The sequence below is a fragment of the Notamacropus eugenii genome, chromosome 3, assembly GCF_028372415.1.
Source record: "Notamacropus eugenii isolate mMacEug1 chromosome 3, mMacEug1.pri_v2, whole genome shotgun sequence".
In the NCBI taxonomy this organism is placed as follows: Eukaryota; Metazoa; Chordata; class Mammalia; order Diprotodontia; family Macropodidae; genus Notamacropus; species Notamacropus eugenii.
In genome coordinates this window covers 461,468,903-461,487,379 of record NC_092874.1, presented here as the reverse complement: position 1 = coordinate 461,487,379, position 18,477 = coordinate 461,468,903, and the positions used below count along the sequence as shown (strand labels likewise).

General features: G+C 36.8%; 1 pseudogene; it reads right to left on the bottom strand.

Moving 5' to 3' along the window:
• Positions 1-10,362: 10,362 nt before the first annotated feature.
• On the bottom strand, positions 10,363-10,760 carry LOC140531763 (small ribosomal subunit protein eS24 pseudogene; annotated as a pseudogene).
• Positions 10,761-18,477: the final 7,717 nt, after the last annotated feature.

The following is an 18,477-nucleotide window of genomic DNA, read 5'->3' as shown; positions in this document are numbered from 1 at the left end:
GAGAACAAAGTAGAGGTTGGTGGACAAAGACATTTTTTTTTCATTAAGGAGAGCTTTCTTAATGACTCCAAAATGAAGAAAGTCGCCTCCTTCCCCAATATAGAAAATCACCCCTCAACTCACTGGAATAAATTATCTTTGCTTTAGAGCAGGTTATGACACAGGGAAATGAATCCAAGTTAGACCCATTTGAGTAAGAGCAAGCCAATGAACTTTACCTCTGATGGCAATGGAGTATCAACCCCCATCTCAGCAATAAGATAATTTGAGATAGACTTAAATCTATTCCTCCCCACTCAAGATGCATTGAATTGGAAACTCGGTGAAGGAAGAAAATGTTTTAAAATTATGCTTTTCTTTGTATTACAACAATTCAGTGGTGAAGCCAAGTAAAGATGACTGGGAGGTGAAGCAACGTGGATGAAATTATAGTAACTTCTATAAACTGTCATTCTTAGAGTTTCTCAAAGAAGCAAGAACAAAGGGAGTAATCAGCATAATAGCATTTTGATTTTTGAAGAGAAAACGGGTGGAGATAGAGCCAATTCATTATTATCTGGAGACACGTTTAATTTGATTGAATAATACTACCTACCACTGCTGGCATATCCTTGAGGCAAAGCTCTCTTTATACATGCATGGTGTCTTGGAAAATTTCAAGGAACAAGGAAAATTCTCACCAAAACCAAGAGGTTTGGTGACAAAAGAAGTGATTTATTCACTATCTTTCTATACATACACATGCATATATGCACATGAACATAGATATATATGTACACATATATGTGTACACACATGTGTACACATACACACATACTAGTAGCAAGCATCACAGGTGAGATTTTAACTCAAACTCCAGAATCAATGTTCTTTACGTTGTAGGCCCTTTCAGGGCTTTTGAGGTCCCTTTTCACTCTGGATCTAAGATCATATAACTATATATTCATTCATTCCATTTGTTCTTTTACCTATTTATTTATCTATTCATTCATTTTTTATTTGTTCATTCATTTATGTATTTGTGAACTCATTTATCCATTTGTTGATTCATTTAATTAAGTTCTTGATGTGCTTAGTCACAAACCTCTACCATTACCTCTACCATTTACCTCTAACATTTACAATCTCTGTGACCTCAAGTAAATCGTTTGACCTTTGTGAACTTTGAAGAATTAGATTTAAGTGAGGCTGTGGGAGGTCAAGGTCCTCCACTGTATTTGAGGCCATCTCCACTCTTCCTGACCTATATCTTGCCACTGGACTCAGATGGCTCTGGAAGAGAGAGTGAGGTGGGTTACTTTGCACGGCCTTGCCTCACTTAAATCCAATTGACTTGAAAGTCAAGACATCACCTTCCTGATATCATAGATCATCTTTGAGAATGAATAACAAATAACACCACCAGCAGAAGCAACAGCAAACAAGCTTTACACACCTCCCTGCCCATGTTAGACCTTGTAAGATATCAAAGGATTTGGTGAGGGAGTCCTCGAATCACGGCTCCCAGTTGATACATGCTTTCAGCACTCACCTGGACCATAAGTCGCTCTCCCTTAGAGGAACCCATTGCTCTTTACCCCTCAATTTATCTTTCCAAATTCTGCAGGATGCATTCAGTCAATTTCATACTGCCTTCCCTTGTTACTTGGCACTAAAACATGCATGTCTTGTCCCTACAACTACATTATAGGCTTCTGTGAGGATGACATATTTTGTAACTTTTGAGTTTGTACAAGGCTTACCATGCTCCTCGTCCATATGTCCAACCACTTACCAAGTCATATTAATACTTTTTACAGAATATCTTACTCCACTCATACAGCTACCAACTTTGTTCAGACACTTGTCATTTTTCAACTGGATTTCTGCAACAGTCTTCTAATAGATCTCCACGCCTCAGGTCTCTTCTCTCCCTGATCCCTTCTCCTCACAGATGACAAAAGTCATTTTCCTAGAGTGTTTGTCTAACTAGTCTATTTCAGTCTCATACTCAATAAACTAGAGTGACTCTCTATTGCCTCTAAAATCAAATACAAAACCTTCTGGATTTAAAATCTCTTTATAAACCAGTTCCAACATGCCTATTGAGGGTAATTATGCATTGTTTCTCTTTGCAGGACTTTTGGTCTATCCCAAAGTTCTGTGAAGTTTGGATTCAGTCAGAGCGCTGCACTTGAGGGCTTAGGCTACATGTGGCCTCAAAGCCACAGGTTCCCCACCCCTGGGCTAGCCAAACAAGCCTCCCTGCTGTTACACACACAGGACATTTTACCATTTAGCCCTCTTCTTTTATACAAACTGTCCCCAAAACCTGAAATGCACTTCTTGCTCACCTTTACCTTTTACAATCCCTCCTTTCCTTTAAGGTTTAGTTCAAGTTTTATGTCCTATGTGACATCTTTCCTGAAGCTTTCAGCTTCTAAGTCTTTTTACCTGAAATAAGCTCTTTGAGAATAGTTCAGCAAATTAACTAATATTAACTAATTTTGACAGTATAAGCAATATTACAATATTACACATCCATAGTCCCCCACATTTATAAAAAAAAAGGCAAAGAGGTGAATTATGCCACATATTCATTCTTCTTGATCAAAACTGAATATTAACATTGCATAAAATTTAGTTTCATTTTTCTTTTTCAATTTCTATTGCTACAGTGATTGTGTACATTTTTTTCTGGTTCTGGGTGATCTTGTCTATGATTCAGGTGAATGTTTACATACAAATTGTGGGAAGACACAACTTTCTGATATTTTCAATTCAACTTAATTCAGTCAATCAGCAAACATTGTACAATTCCAGACAACATTTATTAAGGTCTGTTGGGTGCTATATCCTGAAATAAGTACTTGGTGTATAAAAAGCACTAAAACTGAAATGACTCCTGTCTTCAAGGAGCATACATTCATAAGATCACAGATAAAGAGCTGAAAGTGACCATATAGGTCATCTAGTTTAAGATGTCCATTTTATAGAAGAAAAATTGAGGTCTAGGAAGGTGAAGTAACTTGTCCAATATTTTGTCGGTTAAAATATAATGCATATACAAATATTCAAAGTACAGCATCAGATACTTTGAAGGAGAATCTGAGGGGATCATGGAAGTCACCTTAAAAAAAGGAAAGAATGTAGATATGAATGAAAAGTGAATTTTAGGCGTGGAGAATTACTTCTGAGAACGCACAGAATTAGAAGATGAACTGTTAATTGCATTAATCAGTCCCAGTTGACTTGAACAGAGAGGTTTTCTTTTTAATAGGAGCAAATAATACTGGAAGGTTAGGAGTTAATTATGAAAAACTTTCAATTTTGCTTTTTATATCACTGATATGAAGGAGAAATAATTTATATCAGAAGTATAGTTCATAGGATTGAAAGAGGATTAAAAATGTTTTCTCGTCCAACATAATGACTTTATAGATGAACAGTAGCCCAGAGTGATGTGCTTTGCACAATGTAGTAACCAATAGTTAGAATTTGAACCCGCAGCATCTGACACCAAATATTATCTTATTGCTACTACATTGCCCTGTTTCTGCACAATGACAACCACAGCAATTTTTCATAAGCTTTGAAAATTAAATTCCATCATAAGAAATATTGTTACAGTAGAATATCTCTATTTAACAAAAATATTTCTAAGCCTCTGTCTATGGTCAATTCATTTTAAACAAAAGAGAATGTGATGGAATTATGGTGCAATAGAAGGAGAGTCTCTTAGTTTCATTATAATTGAGTTTAATCTACTGGCATAGGAGGTATAGCCTATTATGGGATATCAACATTATTGAAACATGAAAATCAGTCCTCAGAGCAGGAATATTAAACATCTCTGAAGAAATGGTTTCTTAGGCCATTATAGAATCTATTTATCTTGAGGTTTTTTTTTTCTATATCCCATTTCCATGGCATTGCACAGGTGGTATCCCATAACTGGAATGCCTTTTTGCCTTGTGCCTTACATCTGCCTTTTGGAATCCTTAGCGTCTTTCAAGGAACAACTTAGGTGTCACCTCTTAACATGACTATTTTTGGTTCCCCAGTGGTAGTTTCTCCCTCTTCTCTCTCCCTCTTCTTTCCTTTTTCTATTCTCCTTTTCTTTTCTCTGTTTCTCTGTGTATTTCTTTGATTTTTCTGTCTCCATTTCTCTCTCTTCCCCTCACTCTCATCTCTCTGTCTCTCTCTGTGTGTGTATGTGTCGCTGTCTCTGCCTGTCTATCTCTGTCTGTCTGTCTGCCTCTCTCTGTCTGTCTGTTTTCTATTCACATATATTCTCATTCCCTTCAACAGGCAGGAACTGCTTCCATTTTTGTGTCTGCATCCCTAGTATATAGCGCAGTGTGTTGTACCTTTGTTTCCCATTTTGTTCTTTGGGCTGGATCTGTGATTTCATAAGTGTGAAGAATTTATAGTGTGAAAACATCTGCCAGTGATATAGACTGACAACTGATTTAACTGGGACTCTTAGGGAGTTGCTTATAATTCAGAGAAGTTAATTAATCTGTCCATAGTTGCTGAACTTCCATGTATAAGAAGAAGGGTTTGAACCCAGGTCTTCTTGACTCTAAGGCCCTCTCTCCACTACACCGTACTACCTCTTGTCTGACAAAGATTAATTGATTAATGCTTATTCATTTGAACTGAATCTAAAAAAAATGCTTTCCTTATTACTTAAAAATTAGACAACTACCATATGATCCTCCTTCATGGTAATGAAATACAATACAGTTTTAGCAAAATAGCATATGCTAGCTTGCAGCCACTATGGAATTGGTGTACAGTGTCACCATAAATACAAGCAGATGCCTACAAGCTGCTTAGTTTCATGAATGCAGAAATATTGTCCCCTTGTGAGTGAAATGGGTCCATTGGAGTGGGCAGAGAGTGTGACATTTCCCCTGCCCCCTGTTGTAAGACCACACTGATGGCATGAAGTGTAGGAAAGTGTCAGCTGAAAATAAGTTTTGCATTGGAGCTTCTAAAGCAATATGCCTTATTCCTTCAAGCGTTTTAATAAAACTTTTTTCTTTACACTATATTAAATTTCCAAATCCATGGTACCTATCTAATTGAAAAACAAAACTATTAAGTAAAACTCAATCAATTAATACATATTCATTAGCATTTACTATGTTCCAAGCACCGACAGATGCAGTGACTATCAGCACGTGACATTCTATACAAATAATTCCCCAACATTATTCTTCTTGAATCAACACTGATCTCTGAATTTGATCTGAGTTGATCAAAACTCGTAGGTGGTCTAGTACCTTTTAGTGTTTTATTCATTTATATTAGATAAGATAGAGTAATATTTGACACATGGATTAGGTTACTATTTTTTCTCTTAAAAGATAGGAATATTATCTCTGAGACTTGATTAGATCATAAGGGTAAGATCGAGACATTCAGGTGATTTGCTTGTTTCTGAGGGCATAAAAAGTTGGCCCTAGAGGAGTCAGTCTTTTAGACTTTGTGGGTGTATTCTATCACTTCCATGACATTCCCCACACTTACCACAACATGCCAACAACATGTGTTTCTATTTAGAGATATGGAGAGGGTGTGTATCAACTTGAAACTCCTATAGGCTTCCTGAGTATCTTTCCCACGTTGTTTCTGAGTAGGTCTACTTTTGTTAAATGTCATCTGTCCTATGTGTGATTTAGTTCCAATCTCAGACCTGAATTACCATATCATTGGGCCACAACATATGGCTTCTTCACTCTTTGACATCAATTTGCACAAGCCTTCCATTGTTTCTGTGAATTCCTTATAGTTGTCACTGCTTGCTGCACAACACTTCCATTTTAATCATATATCACAATTGATTCAGTCATTGCCCAGTCGCTAAGTAGTTCTTTGTGAATGAGAATGTGCAAGTATGAACACGTGCATGTATGTAGATATTTCTGATGTCACAATTAGAAAGTGCAGTCATAACTACTTTTGTGAAACTAGAACAACCTCCTTGTATTATATGCTGTATTATATACAATTATACATTGTATTGTATTATATAGCTATTAGGACTGTCTTGCAAAAGGAATGAGCAATTTGGTAAATTTCATGCTCACTTCCAAACTGTCTAAAATGGTTGTACTAATTCTTTTTCACCAATAGTGAATTAGTGGTCTTGTCTGACAGTGAATATTTGCAACTGGTAATTTCAAATTTAATGAGTATGAAAGGATATCTTAGAGTTATTTTAATCTGCATTTTATTATTAATGATTTGGTAGAGTTCACATATGCATTGATTGCATTTCAAATTTTGAAAGTTTTCTGTATCTTTTAACCACTTAACAATTAAGAAAGACTCTTAGTCATTGAATAAATTCTTTATATATTTTGGACATAAGAGTTTTACCAGATATCCATCAAATCCATAACTTTGCTTCAAGAAGTATTACTTTCTGTTAGAGGCATTTTCTTATAACTACTGTTGTTAGTGACACTACCAAATCAATTTTATCTTTTCATATATTTTGAACATAATTATTAATGGACATGCAGTTTTCCTGTAGTAGAATATATATTTCTTGATGGTAAAAACTATTTTAATTTATCTTTGTAACTTTAGGATCAAACATAATATATAACATATTAGTAGATGCTTCATTAAAGTCCATTGAAATGAATATCTGATTTAAAGATTTTTTTCCAGTTGAAAACTATTCTTATTTTGGCTGCATTAATTTTGTTTGCGAAAAACATATTTTTTCTTAAGTACAGAATATAAATCATCACTTTAAAAAACGTGTTTCTTGGGCAGAGCCAAGATGGTGGAGTAGAAAGACCAAAAAATGCAGTCTCTCCCCACATAGCCCATAAAATACCTGTAGAGAGGAACTCTCAACAAATTTTGGAGCAGCAGAAGTGGAGAACAACAGAGTAGAGGAGATTTTCAGCCCAAGGTTACCTGAAAGGCCCACAGGAAACATCAGTTGCTCTGGATGTGGAGCAGAGTGAGGAGCCCAGCCCAGCCTTGGCGGTGTGGCACACTGCTCATGAACAGCCCTCAGGGGCAGAATCTCCAGTCTCGGAATCCCCAGTCGCAGCAGCAGCAGTCCACAGATCCCTCAACCCACAGGCGCTAAAAGTCAGTGATGGGGGCTTTTTCAGCTGGCCAGGAAGGGAGAAGGGCTTTCCCATAGTTCAGGCCTCAGGCAGTGGCCTGCAGAGGCCACATGGAGCAGGTGGCAGAACTTCTCACGGCAGCCCCTACAGCAGCCCAAGACCATTGCTGGATCGTAAAAACCCTTGGGGGCACTGAGGGAGCTGGTCTTTGTCTTGCACTGAATGGTGGCCCTGCCCCCACAGCTTGACTGAATCTCCCCCCCCACCCCCCCTAGTGCTAGCTTGGTGGAACTGGAGGTCAGGTGCCTGTGGAGAGGAAACTCTGCTAAGATTCTGGGCACAAAAATCCTTCCCTGTGCCCAGACCAGTACATGCTTGATTGTGCCACCTTGGAGGAACTGATACTTACAGGTCCCCAGAGTATACCCTACTCTTGACAAAGGACCCAAAAGTCAAGTAACTGGTTGGGAAAATGCACAAAAAAGAGAAAATAAATAAGACCATGGAAGGTTACTTTCTTGGTGAACAGATATCTCCTCCCATCCTTTTGGATGAGGAAGAACAATGCTTACTATCAGGGAAAGACATAAAAGTCAAGGCTTCTGAATCCCAAACATCCAAAATAAATATTCAATGGTCTCAGGCCATGGAAGAATTCAAAAAGAATTTTGAAAATCAAGTTAGAGAGGTGGAGGAAAAATTGGGAAGAGAAATGAGAGAGATGCAAGAAAAGCATGAAAAGTGGGTCAATACCTTGCTAAAGGAGACCCCAAAAATGCTGAAGAAAATAACACCTTTAAAAATAGGCTAGCTTAATTGGCAAAGGAGGTTCAAAAAGCCAATGAGGAGAAGAATGCTTTCAAAAGCAGAATTAGCCAAATGGAAAAGGAGGTTCATAAGCTCGCTGAAGAAAATAGTTCTTTCAAAATTAGAATGGAACAGATGGAGGCTAATGACTTTATGAGAAACCAAGAAATCACAAAAAACGTGTTTGTTTCTCTATCACTTGCTTTGTTTCTGAATTCTCTCTCTAGCCATTGAAGTGATTAATATTTCCTCTCATTTTTTTCTAAGTTTCTTTACACTGATGAGAATTTTTTGCATGTAGGTTAAACATCTCTTTAGGATTTATCATATTATAGAGTGTAAGGTGACTAAATATTTTCTGCCAAAATACTTTCCAGATTTTTTCTTCTTTCATTATAACCAAGTTATGATGAATGTGAGTTCAGAAAATGTAAATTTTAATGTAATGCTAACTATAAAATATATAACATTGCAATTAATGTGAACCAAAATTCAATTTATGTGAAGCATAAGAGCTAGCTGAAGTTTTTGACACATCACTGTAGCTTGTCCGTCTGCATCTACCTGTCCTCAAGGGTGTGCTGCCAAAAAGATACAATTTTTATTGAATCATGATCTGAAAAGGATGCATTAATTATCTGTGCCTTTCTGTACTGAACTGTGAGGCTTTTATGCCCTAGTACATGTGTAATTTTTATGTATGTGTCTTCTACCACTGAGATAAAAGGTATATTCCTTTCTATCCCCATTCAATTTTCTCCAGAGGTCTATCATATTTACCTTTTCCAGAATTCTATTCACTTCCTTACCTTCCTTCTTGTTTATTCTGAGGTTAGATTTATCAAGTTCATAGAGGGGGAGGTTGAGGTCCCCCACTAGTATGGTTTTGCTGTCTATTTCTTCCAGTAACTTCCTTAACTTCCCCTCTAAGAGTTTAGATGCTATACCACTTGGAGTATATATGTTTAGTAATGATATTGCTTTGTTGTCTATGGTGCCTTTTAGCAGGATATAATTTCCTTCCTTATCTCTTTTGATTAGATCTATTTTTGTTTTTGCTTTGTCTGAGATTAGGATTTCTACCACTGCTTCTTTATAATGTCAGCTGAAGTACAATCTATTTTTCTCCAACCTTTTACCTTTACCTTGTGTATAACCCCCCATTTCAAATGTGTTTCTTGTAAAAAAAGATATTATTGAATTACGCTTTTTAATCCATTCTGTAATCCATCTCCATTTTATGGGAGAGTTCATCCCATTCACATTCACAGTTATGATTGCTATCTGTGTCTTTCTTTCCATCCTGTTTCCCCCCATTTATACTTTTAGTTCTCCCTTCCTAATTCCCCTCCACAATAGAGTTTTAATTTTTTACCACCATCTCCCTCCGTCTTCCCTCCCTTCTTTCAGCCCCCCTCCCTTTTACTCCCCTTTTCTCTTGCTATTTCTTCCCTCCTTTTAAGCTTCCCTTGTCTTTTCTTTCCCCCTTCCCCTCCTAATGCCTATAGAATTAGTGAGATTTCTATACTTACCTGAATTTATTCTCTTCTTGAACCAAATCAGACAGGAGTGAATCTCAAACAATGCTCATCTCCTTCCACTCTTTCCCTCTACTGTAATATATTTTTGTGCCTCTTCCTGTGATGTAATTTACTTTTTTCTGCCTCCCCCTTTACACATGTTTCATTACAATCCCTTTGCGTCCTTAAATCTCACTTCTATCATTTCATCATTTACTTTATATCCACTCCCTCTATGTATATCCCTTTTGTGTATCATAATAAATACACAATTCTCAAGATTAACAAATAGCATCTTCCCTTATAGGGATGTAAATAGTTTGCCCATATTGAATAACAAGATTTGTTCCCCCTGTTTACCTTTTTATGCCTCTCTTGAGACCTGGGTTTGAAGATCGAATTTTCTATTGAATTCTGTTTTTGTTTTGTTTTGTTTTGTTTTTGTTTTTTTTATCAGGAAGGTCTGGAAGTTCATTATTTCATTGAATGTCCATCTCCTTGCCAGAAATATTATGTTCAAATTTGCTGGACAGTTGATCCTTGGTTGTAGTCCCATCTCCTCTGCTTTATGGGATATCATATTCCAATCCCTTTGATCTTTCAGTATAGCAGCTGCAAGGTCCTGTGTGATCCTGACTGCAGCACTTTGATATTTGAAGACATTCTTTCTACAGTATTTTTTCCTTCACTTGATAGCTCTGGAATTTGACATTGATCCACTTCAAGAGGTGAAGGGTGGATTCTTTTTTTTAAATTTTTTAAAATTTTATTTGTTTTCAGTGTTCTACAATCACTGCCATGAATTTTAGATTTTTTTCCACTCAGTCCTCCTCCTTACCCCCTACCTCCTCATTCCTTCTCTGAGACAGCATACATTTTTTTTTGAAGTTTTTACAATTTATTTATGCTCTGACGAAAAATTATCTTCACAGATAAACAGCATCCATAGTGCTTTTTATTCCTTCTTTTTGCCAGCACTGACATTTGCCTTTGTAGTACCCCTGACTTTCTTCATTCTGTTCTTGCTTTCCTTTCACTGCTTTCTTGATGTCTTTTTCTTCTCATATAGGCCATGCCTTGCAAGTCTGTGCTTTGGTTCATTTTTCTTTGCATAGTCAAGAGAATCATAAATCATGCCAAAGCCTGTTGTTTTGCCACGACCAAAATGGGTTCTGAATCCAAAGACAAAAATGACGTCTGGAGTTGTCTTGTACATCTTTGCGAGTTTTTCTCGAATTTCAGTCCTGGGCACTGTGGTCTTTCCAGGATGAAGGACATCTATAACCATCTGTTTACCCTGAAGAAGTCTGTTTGTCATGAACTTCCTGGTTCTGATGGTTACCGTGTCATTCATGGTGGGAGCCAGCTCTTCTTGTAGCAGGAGAGGAAAAGGGGCATACATTTTTATATAGGTTCTACATATACATTCCTATTAAATACATTTTCACTTTAGTCATGCTGCATAGAAGAATTAAAATGAATGGGAGAAATCATAAAACAAACCAAAGCATAACACAAAAGAAAATGATCTACTTCATTCTGCTGTTAAATTCCGTAGTTCTTTCTTTGGATATGGAAGACATTTTGCCTTAAGAGACCCATTGGGAATTTTTTAGGTCCTTTCATTGCAATGAAGTACTAAGTCCACCAGAAAATTTTCTCACACTCTGTGGTTGTTTCTGTGTACAAAGTTCTCCTGGTTCTTCTCCTTTCACTCAGCACCAGTTCATATAAGTCTTTCCAGGTCTTTCTGAAATTGTCCTGTTCATCATTTCTTATAGCACAACAATATTCCATTACATTCATACACCCCAATTTATTCAGCCATTCCCCAATTGATGGGCATTCCCTTGACTTTCAGTTTTGGCCACCATAAAGAGTGCTGCTCTAAATATTTTTGAACATGTGGGACCCTTTCCCATTTTTATGCTCTCTTGGGGATACAGTCCCAGAAGCAGTATTGCTGTGTAAAAGGGTATGAACATTTTTGTAGCCCTTTCAGCATAGTTCCAAATTGCTCTCTGAAGGGTGGATTCCTTCAATGACTATTTTGTCCCCTGGATCTAAGATTTCTTGGAAGTTTTCCTTAGTGATTTCTTGGAAGATATTGTCCAGGCTCTTTTTTTCATTGTAGCTTTCTGGTAGACCAATAATTCTTAGATTTTTCTATCCTGGATCTATTTTCCAGGTCAGTTGTTTTTCCAATTAGATATTTTACATTTTCTTCTATCTTTTCATTCTTCAGTTTCCATTTGATTGATTCTTGATGTCTCATAGAGTCATTAACTTCTACTTGAGTGATTCTAATTTTTATCAAATTGTTTTCTTCAGTTAAGTTTTGCGTCTCCTTTTCCATTCCTTTAATTGTTCCTTTTAAGGAGTTATTTTCTCCAGTTTGTTTTTGTACTTCCTTTTCTATTTGTCCAATTTTCCCTGTTAGGTTTTGTGCCTCCTTTTCCATTGGTCCAATTTTCCTTCTAAATTCTATGATTTCTTTTTTTTCACATTTTTAAAATCATTGACCACTTTTTCTTCTATTTCTCAAAGTTGGCTTTTAAAATTCTTCTTGAGCTCTTCCACAAATGCTCTTTGGACTTGAGAACAGTTCATATTCCCTTCTGAAGTTTCAGAAGGGAGTACAGTCTAACTACTGACCTCCTTGATATTTGTGTTTTGGTCCTTGTCCCCACAGAAAGATCCTATTATCTTATCTTTTCTGATTTAATTTTTGCTCATGATGATCAACCTTTTCCAGGCTTTTTAAGTGGATCTCTGCTTCTAGGGCACGGGGGGCTCTGTCCCACCATTATTGTGTTTAGAACTTGAGGCTTTGTGAGTTGTGGCCTCTAGTTCTTTCAGCTAGAGGCTAGAATGCTGTAGTTTACCTGTTGCTGAGCTGGTTGATGTGCCAAAGCAGAGGTCAAGTGAAGTCTTTCTGAGTTTCCCAGGAGTTACTCTGGAACTAGCTGCACTAAGTGTGGGGGAGGGATAGTCTGGACTCTCCTGAGCACAGGCAAGCTCACTGTTTGGTGAATTAGTATTTGCACTAGTGTCTTCCTTATTTCCCTGGCTGGGGTCCTGGAGTCCACCCTCCCAGGCCTCAGAATCTCCTCCTGGTTTGCTGAGGTGGGGCTGTCTAGGACAGCTCCAGTCTTGCACTGGTTCCCTTCAGTCATAGCAAGAGAGACACCCCTTTGAGATTTTCCTAGCCTCATGGGTTAAGAGACTGTTTGCCCCTTTGGCTGATCCCATTGTCCCAGGATTTTTCCTGGGAAAATATTCTATGGGTTTTTGAAGGTCAGCAAAGGAAGGAGTAGAGCATTTTGCAATCACTCCACCATCTTGGCTACTGGAAGTTCAAGGAGGTGACTTACAGACATTTAATCTATGAGCTGATAATCTCAGAAGAGGCTGCTGCAATTACTCGGGGCTCCACAGCTCTCTCTCCCCCAGTTCCGCTAGACTCCCGTCCTGGGCTGATATGCCTGAGATTCTGCAGTGTAGCCACTGTCTCAGACCACCCAGGTAATCCTGTTCAGCCCTGCCATGACTCTGCACTCCTCCAGTCTCATCCAACAGATCCTTCCAATGGACTTTCAGTCTATCCTGGGCCAGAAATCTGCCACATTCTGTCTCCTATTGGATTCTGCTGCTCCAAAATCTGTTCAAATTCTCTTTTTGTAGGTATCTGAAGGAGTTTGTCTTAGAGCTTAGAGTGGCTGCTCTTACTCCACCATCTTGAATCCCTCTCTTATCAATGTTTCTTACAGGAAAATAGTTAAATATGGGATTCACCTGGCAAGTTTCTAGAACTCATTATGCTTACCTCAGTGTGCAATTTTACATGAGTTGAAATTGCACTAATACAGCTTAAAATAAAAGCTAGAATGATGAGGAAATTACACTTTCCATTTTCAGAATTACAGTGGAATCTCTTAGATACTCATTTATTTAATAGATGCTTCTTGGCCTGTGAGTAATATGTAAAGAATAGCAACTCATTATAATACAGTGTGAACTTTTCCCACATATAGGCTCATATAGTGGTAAAGACAAATGGAAATAGTGTTTCCATCTTGTTGGGAATAATTAGTTATATCAATATATGAAATTTTTTTAAAAAGCTTTCATCTATATGGTTATTTCCACTATTGCAGATACAACTCATATACCATTTAAGAAGTGGTATTTATGGAAAACTGTACTCAGAAAGGAAGGTTATATAAAAATGAAAGATATAAATAATTGTCATATTGACTCAGAAGAATTCCAACAGGGCATGGATATCATATCCAAACCAATTCATCTTGGTCACTTCAAGGAAGAAATACATCAAAATAAAGTAAAGGCACAGAAAAAAGAAAGGTGAAAGAAATAAATCTTTAAAACCAAAAACCTTGAAAGGACTGAAGAAATGAGCAAGAAAAAATTGACATATACTATGGGATGAAGAGGAAAATAATCTGACTTGTTCCTCTTAGTCACAGAAGATACAATTATGAACAATGGATAGACCTTGCAAAGAGGTAAATTTAGACTAAAAGAAAGGGGGAAAAACATTCTAAGAGATCCATTCAAAAGGAGAATAGTATATTTCAAGCAACACTGAGTTCTCCTTCACTAGAAGTCTTTAAGCAAAGAAATAATGAATGTTTTTTTTTTTTTTTGGTGTGCTGTCAATTTTTTTTCACCATGGATTAAAATAGATGACTTCTGATATACCTTCCCACTCTGAGAGCCTATAAAAAAAGAGAAAAATCTCTAGAGTAAGGGAAAATTATTTCAGTAACAACTGGTGACCCAGAAATTATAATATAACTACCATAGAAATCTACACATTGGTTTAAAGGCTAAATTTCATAATTAAAGGAAGAGGCAAGAGAAAAAGACTATAGCATAGAAATAAGATAAAAATTAGAGGTCTTCAAGAAGAATGATAAAATACAAGAAAGTTAATGGACAATTAGAAACTAAAAAGAAAAATAACAGAAACATCAAAATGGAAAGACACAAAAAGAAATATTAAAATTATAATCTAAAGCATACCATCTTGAAGACAGAGTGAGATGTTTTCCTAAAAGAAAGAAAATCTTGATAAACAAAAGAGTATGTGTGAGTATATATACATATATGTGTATACATATGTCTGTGTATATATACACACTGATATTTATGCATACATACACAAATATGTATATGAGTATACACATACATATATATACATTACACATGTATATATACACATACATATTTTAAAAGTCATACTATAAAACTTCTCAGAAAAATTAGCATATCAGTGCTAAATATAGCTTCATAGTGTCCTTAGGATTCTAACAGAGGGAAGCCCAAACTGAAATCATCCAGAAGTGTAGTAGCTAAACTTCAGAGTTTGGGGTTGAGAGTGTATTACAAACTAGTAGCAAGTTGTAATTTATATATCAAACAATGTCATTTCTAATCAATCAAGTCTTCTCATCTATGATGAAAAGTAAAGGAGAGGACTCAAATATGATATCAAAAGCAAAGAAAAACAGCTGATATCCAATAATAAGTTATTCTCTGAAGCTGAATATATTATTTTTAGACAAAATGTGACCTTTTAACAAAATCACTTACTTCTAATTATCCCCACCGAGAAACTAAAAATTATAACACTCTTTGAAATGCAAACTCAGTGGACAAAAGAAGCCTTAAATATGCAGATCCATATAGCATAAAAAACCTAGTGATGACTCATTGTTTATCACCTACATTTGAGATACAAGATTTTCATTCTTTAGAAGTCAAACCTTATTTCAGTATTATTGCCAGAACAAAAAAAGGTATTGAAAAACTATGAACTGATAGAATTAAGGATGGTTAGACAAAATATCCAATAAGAAAAGAGGGGGAAAAGAAGAGCTTGATATTTCTTGAAACAGGAGCAACTACAGTTGAAGCTGCTTCAAAGAGATGGGATGGTTGTGGGAAGTAGGGAGGCTCCAGAAGCATATTATTATCTGTGCTATACAACAAATGAGTTTTTAAAATGTAAATAAATTATATTCATGCTGGCCATCATATGCACGCCCTATCCCCTCAGGCTCCAATTGTAGGGCTGGCTTCAAGCCTCTTGGAAAGTTTTGGCTATGCTCACTGCCCACTCAGTTCCCTGAATAGTGATCTACAGGGGATTCCAAAAGGGAAAATGTTATATATATAGATATATAGATATAGATATAGATATACATATACATATATATATATTTTTTAAAAGATCAAGACAGAAACTGCAAACTTCTTGACCAATGACAGTAATATAACCAGATAGATTCAGATTTGGTTGGATGGCTACAGTTAAAGAATAGCTTCAACATGCACAGAGGTTCCGGTGGAATATTCTATGGATGTGTGCTCAGCTCCATGTTATTTAACATTTTTATCAGTGCCATGGATAAAGACAAATGGGATATGTTCATCAACTTACAAATAACACAAAGCTGGAAGGGGTTGTTAACTTGAATGACATGAATCCATAAGGATCCTGCCAGGTTAGATCGTTGGGCTGAAAGTAAGGCAAAATTCTCTGAGAAGCAACAGAAAGTTGGGTACTTGCGTACATAAGTGAATTTTACAAATGTAAAATGGGGGAATCATTATTAAACGGCAATTGTTCTGAAAAAGAACTTATGGTTTTAGTGAATTGTAAATTCAGTATGACTCAATAGTGTGATGTGGCAGCTAAAAACAATCTAATGCAACCATGAGGTGCATTAAGCAAGACATAGCTTCTAGTAATAGACAAATGATAATTCCACTGTTTTCCACCCATAGTAAGTGTCTGGAGTATTGTGCTCAGTTCTGAATATCATGGTTAAAAAGGAGATTGATGCACTGGAGACTACCTAGAAGAGGGCAAACAGGCTGGTGAAAGGACTTGAGGTTATGTGATATAAAAATTGTTTGAAAGTACTGGAATTATTTAGCCTGGGGAAGGGAAGACTCAGGGGAATATGATAACTGTCTTCAAGTAGTAGACTTATTTTGTTTTTTTCCCATGGGAGTAGAATCATTTATTGATAGAAACTGAAAAGAGATAAATTTAGTTTTGAAATAGTTTTGAGTGTGTGGGGAAACTTCCTAAGAAAGTTTTTGTTGTTTGGTCATTTTTCAGTTATGTCTGCTTTTTTGTGACCCCAGTTTGGGATTTTCTTGGCAAAAACTCTGGAGTGGTTTTCTATTTCCTTCTCCAGGTCATTTTACAGATGAGGAAACTGAGACAAATAGGCCTAAGTGACCTGCCCAGGTTCACACAAATAATAAGTGTCTGAGATCAGATCTGAACTCGGTCTTTTTGACCCCAAGCCCTGGAACTTTATTCACTGTCCCACATAGCTGTCTTATATTTATATGTACTGTCACCCTTTGTGATTGTTTTTGCTTAGTCATTTCAATTTAGTGTGACTCTTCATGACCCCTTTTGAGATTTTCTTGGCAAAGATAACGAGGTGGTTTTCCATTTCCTTCTCCAAGTCATTTGACAGATGAAGAAGCTGAGAAAAATAGGGCTAAGTGACTCCCCAGAGACACACAAATAACATGTGTCTGAGGCCAGATTTGAACTCAGGTCTCCCTGACTCCAAGCTCTGGAAATTTATTCCCTGTCCCACCCAGCTGTCATCTTTATATATACCATCTCCCTTTGTGATTGTTTTTGTTTAGTCATTTCAATTTAGTGTGACTCTTCATGACCCCTTTTGAGTTTTTCTTGGCAAAGATAATGAAGTAGTTTGCCGTTTCCTTTTCCAGCTTATTTGACAATTGAGGAAACTAAGGCAGAGAGTATTAAGTGACTTGTCCAGAGTCACACAGCTATTTTGTGTCTGAGAGTGGAGTTGAACTCAGGTCTGCCTGATTCCAGGCCTGACACTCTATCTGCTGACTTCAGGCCTGAAGCTCTATCCAGTGCACCATCTAACTTCCCTCTTCTAAGAATGAGAGTCATCCAAAAGTGGGATGTGATGCTTCAAGATGTAGTAGATTCTCCTTACTGGAGGTTGTCAAGCAGAGGTTGATTACCTTATGTCTGTTATGTCACAGTGGAGTCCCTGGAGATTTTGTGCATTGGTTGGGATAGATGTCCCCTGGTCCCTTCCAACTGTTCAGTTCTGTCATTGCTGTCCTTGACTGAATGGAAGAATTTCTTGATGCATCTCTCTGCACTTGATCATTGTTTCATCTGGTTCCCTTTTCAACTTTTGCTATGATGTTTGTGGCCAGTTGGCTTCCTCTTTGACATTTCGCATTGCCGTTTTCACTGGAAGTTTTCAGTATTCCTTCCCCTATGGATTCTTGTTGCTTAATTTCCATGCTTTCTTAACATCAGCTCTTCCAGAGTCAACAGTAACACAACATGGTTCTATATTTCACTCAATAGCTTTGACAAACATATACTAAATTCAAGAGTCAGGAATCAATTGTGTAAAGTGAATTGATTCCCACTTAACTGTTGCACATTTTAGTTCAAATACATTTGTTTGGATTATAACTTCAGTTACTTTGGTCAATAGAGGATTTGTTGTTCCAAGAAAGATTTAAGCTTTGCTATAATTAAGGGAGTAAAGGAAGAGGAAGGGTAAGGAATATTTCCTACCGTATGATTGGAATTATTCCAGTTTACAAAACCTTTCTCACAAGCAGAGTGATAAGAAAGAATTAATGATTCTTCCAAAACTTTTAGTCTGTATTTAGGGTTAGAATGGGATACCATTTTTCTACTTGGTATGAAATATCTGGAATATTTTCAAGTGGAAAGAAAGGAAAATATCCAATTTGCAAGTAGCTCCTGGCTTAACTTCAAATTGAATTCAACAGACATTTATTGCGCAATCACTAAATGTAGTTAGATAAAGCAGGTAACAGAACCCAGACCCTGGAGTCTGAAGGACTGAGTTCAAATCTAGTCTCAGAAACTTACTAGCGGTGTGACCTTTGGCAAGTCACTTAATCCAGTTTAACTCAGTTCCCTCTTCTATAAAATTAGCTGAAATGTGCAAAGCATTGCTCTTTGATTGGGCATATAATAAATACAC